This window comes from Bos taurus, chromosome 8 (genome assembly GCF_002263795.3).
Source record: "Bos taurus isolate L1 Dominette 01449 registration number 42190680 breed Hereford chromosome 8, ARS-UCD2.0, whole genome shotgun sequence".
NCBI lineage: Eukaryota > Metazoa > Chordata > Mammalia > Artiodactyla > Bovidae > Bos > Bos taurus.
Genome location: NC_037335.1, coordinates 42,797,884 through 42,803,860, shown reverse-complemented (window position 1 = coordinate 42,803,860; position 5,977 = coordinate 42,797,884). Strand labels below are relative to the sequence as shown.

Here is a 5,977-nt window from a genome sequence, read left to right as displayed (position 1 = left end):
AGGAAAGTAGTAGTATTTATGATTTACCATCTTGATATAAAATGTATTCCAGGTGGTTTCACTTGGCCCTTTCCACCATAATAGCCCCCATTTCATAGATGGAGTAACTAGAGTATCAGATGTATGTATTGGGCCAGTTGCCAAGTAAATCTGCCCCTTCCTTGCATCTAAAGTGAAAGTGGAGTTGCTCAGTCATGCTCAACTCTTTGTGACCCCATGGACTGTAGCCTACCAGGCTCCTCTGTCCATGGGATTTTCCAGGCAAGAATACTGGAGTGAGTTTCTATTTCCTTCTCCAGGGGATCTTCCCAACCCAGGGATTGAACCTGGGTCTTCTGCATTGCAGGCAGACACTTTACCATCTGAGCTACCAGGGAAGCCCCCTTGCATCTAAAAACTGGAGAAACAACTACAGAGAGGAACTGTAAACCCATTGGTCTTACTATAAATGGACTTAAACTTCATTTATCAACTGAACTTCCTACTCTAAGTGATATATCAGGTCTACAAAGATTAGTGTTTGCATTCATTTTTAAGAGGTGTACTGTAATGTCTGAGAAGTCTAGGTGGTTGTTTTCCCAATACACAGTCACTCTGATAAATAGCCACTTTGAGGAAATGCTGAGAGGAAGAACTGTAGATCATACTTGGGACAGTCTTGCAGGGTCCTTCTTCAAGGAGCCTCTGCTTAGCCTTCATTCAGGAAACTGAATGTTGTACTGGCTTGGGAATTGAATGAAGAATTATGCTTTTCTCCCTCTGATGTCTTAAGTTGGATCTCCATGCACCAGAACTCAAGGATGTTTTATTTTTTCCCCTACTTCTATGTATTAAGTGCATCTCAATAAGCCTGTTCACCAGCTTTAGTCACAGGGATATCCTAACCACTCCCAAAGATTTCTACCAGCTAAATCAAACCATCCTGAATGGGGTTATAGACCCAACACCTATTCCGATAATAGCATCGATCTTATGATAGGCACTTAAGCCTTGCCACTTAATCGTCTCCCATTTCTGGACACCATCATCCACTAATGAAATTAAGGAACCTTTTTCAGTGGCTGTATCTTTTGCCATCATTCCCAGATTATAGAGAAAAGCCACACAAATTCTTTTAGGGATGCTGGTGCCACCCTTATTTAAGTCATTTCTTGATACCTTAGATAGAAGTGTGCCCTCTTAGTCCTACTAGGAGCCTAGTGGGCTGTATGCAAAAATTTACATGATAAATCAAATTTATCATTCTAACCGTCTCAAGTTTTTGAATTCTTTCATCTGCATCCTGCCAAGAAAGTTCTAACAATTCTGACATCCCAGAAAGTGTTGAGTCTTGTCTTTCAGATAACCAAGTAAATTTTTAAATACTATCTTATTGAGATAACACACTGAATGCAAAATTCTATGCTAAGTGCACCCATCTTGATAAATTTTGCATTTCTTTTCCCTTGTCTTAAAATTCATTTCCCTACATGTTCTCCAGGTTCTGATGATATCAATAGGCAAAACCTTTCAGTGGAAATGCTCCCTCTTCTAGAGTCAGGCATTGCAACCTTCTGAAATCTATAGAGATTTGTCTCAGATTATGAATGTGGAAGCAGAAAAGCTGGTAGAGGTGAGTTTTAAGAAGAACTGATATCTTCTTGCAAGGCAGTTGTTTCAGATGAGGTCCTTCAAAGGGCTTTAGGCAAAGGAAGGCTAGCATTCCTCCTGGGGATCTATTAATGAGATCAGCAATCACAAACACATCCAGGGAAAGAGAAGTCCATTCAGTCAGCACAGATCCTGTACCCTCAGGCAGACATGCCTTAGTTTTCTACAGAACTGATATTAAAAGTTTATCTGTACTGTGACTAAAATTTATGAACTTTGAAAAGAGAGTTAAGCATTTAAATGCTACACTTCCATTTAGTACTAGGTGTCCTAACTTTTGCCATTATGCATTTATTAACATGTTAATTATCTAATAATCATATAACCTAAAGCAAGGAGAAAACAGTACTAATTGTCTAGATAGATTTATTTGACTAATTGCTTTATTTTGTTTGTAGCTTCCTTCTATTATTTCTGCAATTTGTATTTAAATGTTATATATTATACTTTCTGAGAAGTGGCTCTAAAAATTGTATCTTCTTTCCTACTTCCCTCAGTCAATATCTTGATTCAATGGCCTTCAACTGAGAGCTAGTGAAAAACCTGGTCTCCTAGTAGATTTCTGTAGAAGAGCTCAAATTCAATATGCTTTGATGATTAGCGAAGAATGCTCTATTTTATTTTGTACTATTCCAATAATGCATTTTAACTATTATGTTAAATAATAAACCGTATAATAATATTTGAATCTATATGGATGCATGTAGCCTTACTATGGATAGAGTTCTCTCTGGAGAGGTACAAAGAATCATCATTTAAACTATCATTTAAATTATTTTAAGATTAACTTCCAAATAGAATAACATTAAAATGCATAATTCTTACCTGCATAATGTTGCTCTGGAAATCTCTGTCTCCATTTAAGAACTGCTGCTATTTAGCAAAGATAAAAAATGTGCCTGTGTTTAATTCTCTAGACAGGCCCCACTGAATGTATATGCATGTGCCAAATAAAGAGGCAGCTTCACCAAAGCCAGTTTTTAAGCTTCTATAAAGTTTATTATGCAATGCTAATTCTCTTGACATTAATGCATGTTTATTTATAAGCAACGAAAAATGATTGAAAATAAAAAATGTCAAGTAATGAATTATGTGAAATAGACATATTGAAAACGTGAAATGATATAAAACCACATACAAAAAATAATCACAGCTTTTTTTTTTTTTTTTTAAATAGATGCCTGATTGCTTTAACATTCCCCCTGAAGGTTTTCCTTCAGCCTCGAAGGATAAATTACACAAAAGGGACAAGTTTTCATGAATCTGTAGGCTGACACTTTTATAATAAAAAGTGAGAAATGTTTAAATAATACTAAGGATTGATCAGAGTGACAGAAAACCAGGAGACTAGACAGGGAAGGTTGGTGTGCCATCCTTAATTTGTGTATGCAGAGATCAGGAAATTTAAAACTAAAAACTACATTTTGCTGATGGAAGTTGCTTGTAAAGAGTAGCCCTTCTGGATAAGGGTGCTGCTGGTGCTGCTGCTAAGTCGCTTCAGTCATGTCCGACTCTGTGCCACGCCATAGACGGCAGCCCACCAGGCTCCTCCGTCCCTGGGATTCTCCAGGCAAGAACACTGGAGTGGGTTGCCATTTAGGCTTTCTTAAGATCTTATCTACTGAGTTGATTAATTGACTGCTTGGTATATCAGTCAGATCAGATCAGATCAGTCGCTCAGTCATGTCCTACTTTTTGTGACCCCATGAATCGCAGCACGCCAGGCCTCCCTGTCCATCACCAACTCCCAGAGTTCACCCAGACTCACGTCCATCGAGTCAGTGATGCCATCCAGCCATCTCATCCTCTGTCATCCCTTTCTCCTTCTGCCCCTAATCCCTCCCAGCATCAGAGTCTTTTCCAATGAGTCAACTCTTCACATGAGGTGGCCAAAGTACTGGAGTTTCAGCTTTAGCATCATTCCTTCCAAAGAAATCCCAGGGCTGATCTTCAGAATGGACTGGTTGGATCTCCTTGCAGTCCAAGGGACTCTCAAGAGTCTTCTCCAACACCACAGTTCAAAAGCATCAATTCTTCGGTGCTCAGCCTTCTTCACAGTCCAACTCTCACATCCATACATGACCACAGGAAAAACCATAGCCTTGACTAGACGGACCTTTGTTGGCAAAGTAATGTCTCTGCTTTTGAATATGCTATCTAGGTTGGTCATAACTTTCCTTCCAAGGAGTAAGCGTCTTTTAATTTCATGGCTGCAGTCACCATCTGTAGTGATTTTGGAGCCCAGAAAAATAAAGTCTGACACTGTTTCCACTGTTTCCCCATCTATTTCCCATGAAGTGATGGGACCAAATGCCATGATCTTCGTTTTCTGAATGTTGAGCTTGAAGCCAACTTTTTCACTCTCCACTTTCACTTTCATCAAGAGGCTTTTGAGTTCCTCTTCACTTTCTGCCATAAGGGTGGTGTCATCTGCATATCTGAGGTCATTGATATTTCTCCTGGCAATCTTGATTCCAGCTTGTGTTTCTTCCAGTCCAGTGTTTCTCATGATGTACTCTGCATATAAATTAAATAAACAGGGTGACAATATACAGCCTTGACGAACTCCTTTTCCTATTTGGAACCAGTCTATTGTTCCATGTCCAGTTCTAACTGTTGCTTCCTGACCTGTATACAGATTTCTCAAGAGGCAGGTCAGGTGGTCTGGTATTCCCATTCAGTAACCGTATGCATATACTTCAACCTGGGAGTTAGAGATTTGGGGAAGGGCATTAGCCTGCATGTAGATTTAGCTCCTTATAGACATCAATTTTGTCATCTTTTTAAAATACTTATCTATCTGTTTGGTTGCACCTGGTCTTAGTTGCGGCATGTGAGATCTTTTAGTTGTGGCATGTGAACTCATAGTTGGTGACATGTGGATCTAGTTCCCTAGATCAAACCTGGGATCAAACCTGGGCCCCTTGCCTTGGGAGTGTGGAGTCTTAGCTACTGGACAACCAGGGAAGTCCCAACATCCATTATGTGTTAATGGTTAGAGAAATCAATGCCTAAATCATAAAGAGTGTGAAAAAGCCTGTGTGATAGTTGACCAAATATCTGGAACATAGCTTATAACCAGGAGTCCTAGTTATCCAGGAAAGTGCTGCTGCTGCTGCTAAGTCGCTTCAGTTGTGTCCGACTCTGCAACCCCATAGACAGCAGCCCACCAGGCTTCACCATCCCTAGGATTCTCCAGGCAAGAACACTGGAGTGGGTTGCCATTTCCTTCTCTGATGTGTGAAAGTGAAAAGTGAAAGTGAAATCGCTCAGTCGTGTCAGACTCTTCGCAACCCCATGGACCACAGCCTACCAGGCTCCTCCATCCATGAGATTCTCCAGGCAAGAGCACTGCAGTGGGGTGCCATTGCCTTCTCCCAGGAAAGTGCTAACAGTCATAAAACACAGGTCACCTCTTTAAATACCTCACCTCCACCTGCTTGTGTCTGTGTCTATATCACCTGCCTCCTATAAGGATGAGCCATGTACTTACTTACTGAGACCAGCCCCACCATTGTGCACAGTCCCACCAAATATACTCTCCAGAACTGCCCCCCTCTCCCCTGTATCTTTATTTCACCCTCTCTGTGAGATCATTGGCTTGACTATAAAACTTCCAAGAATTGCATCCTTCTGAAACTCTCCCTTGACTCCACCTTCCCTTCCAAGCTTCTGCCCATCTCTCTGCTCCCCTTTATAACAAAACTTCTCAGAGAGTTGCCTCTATCCAGTGTCTTTACTTCTTCATCTCCCATTTTCCCTTGGGCCCCCTCCCATCAAGTCTTGGTCTTCATCACTTTCAGACAGACAACTGTTGTCAAGACAAGCCCAGGCGTCTTTGCTGCCAAACCCAGCGGGATGTTCCTGAGTCTCCTGGCACTGCAGTTCCTCAGAACCACACACCTGGCCATGCCCTTCCACACTATGTCCTTTCTGTGGCTGAGTCATGGCACCGTTCTTTCTGGGTCCTCTCTTGTCTGACAAGCCTCTTCTCCTCATCTCCCCAACCTCCAACTTTGGAATACCCTGAAGATTACACCTGAGGCTTCTTCTGTATTTAGACTCACTCTTCTGTTGATTTAATTACATTGTCATGACTGCCAAATACTCCCAGATTAAACACTCTATCCCAGGGCCCTTCTCTGCCTCCTTAACATCTCCACTTAGATATCCACTTGTCATCTCAAACTCAACATGTCCAAAGCTAAACTCCTGACTTCTCTACTGAAAGCCTTCTTCTGCCTTCCCCATTTTAGGGAGCTCAACTCTGTCCTTCCAGTATCTTAGACCAAAAGTTTTGGAATCATCCTTGACTTCTTTCTTTCTC

At 41.2% G+C, this 5,977-nt stretch overlaps 1 non-coding gene across 1 annotated transcript; it reads right to left on the bottom strand.

The window, feature by feature from the left end:
* Nucleotides 1–305: 305 nt before the first annotated feature.
* TRNAC-GCA (transfer RNA cysteine (anticodon GCA)) lies at nt 306–377 on the bottom strand. Its single transcript has one exon. It is a non-coding gene; the product is annotated as a tRNA-Cys (tRNA).
* Between the last annotated feature and the right edge of the window lie 5,600 nt (nt 378–5,977).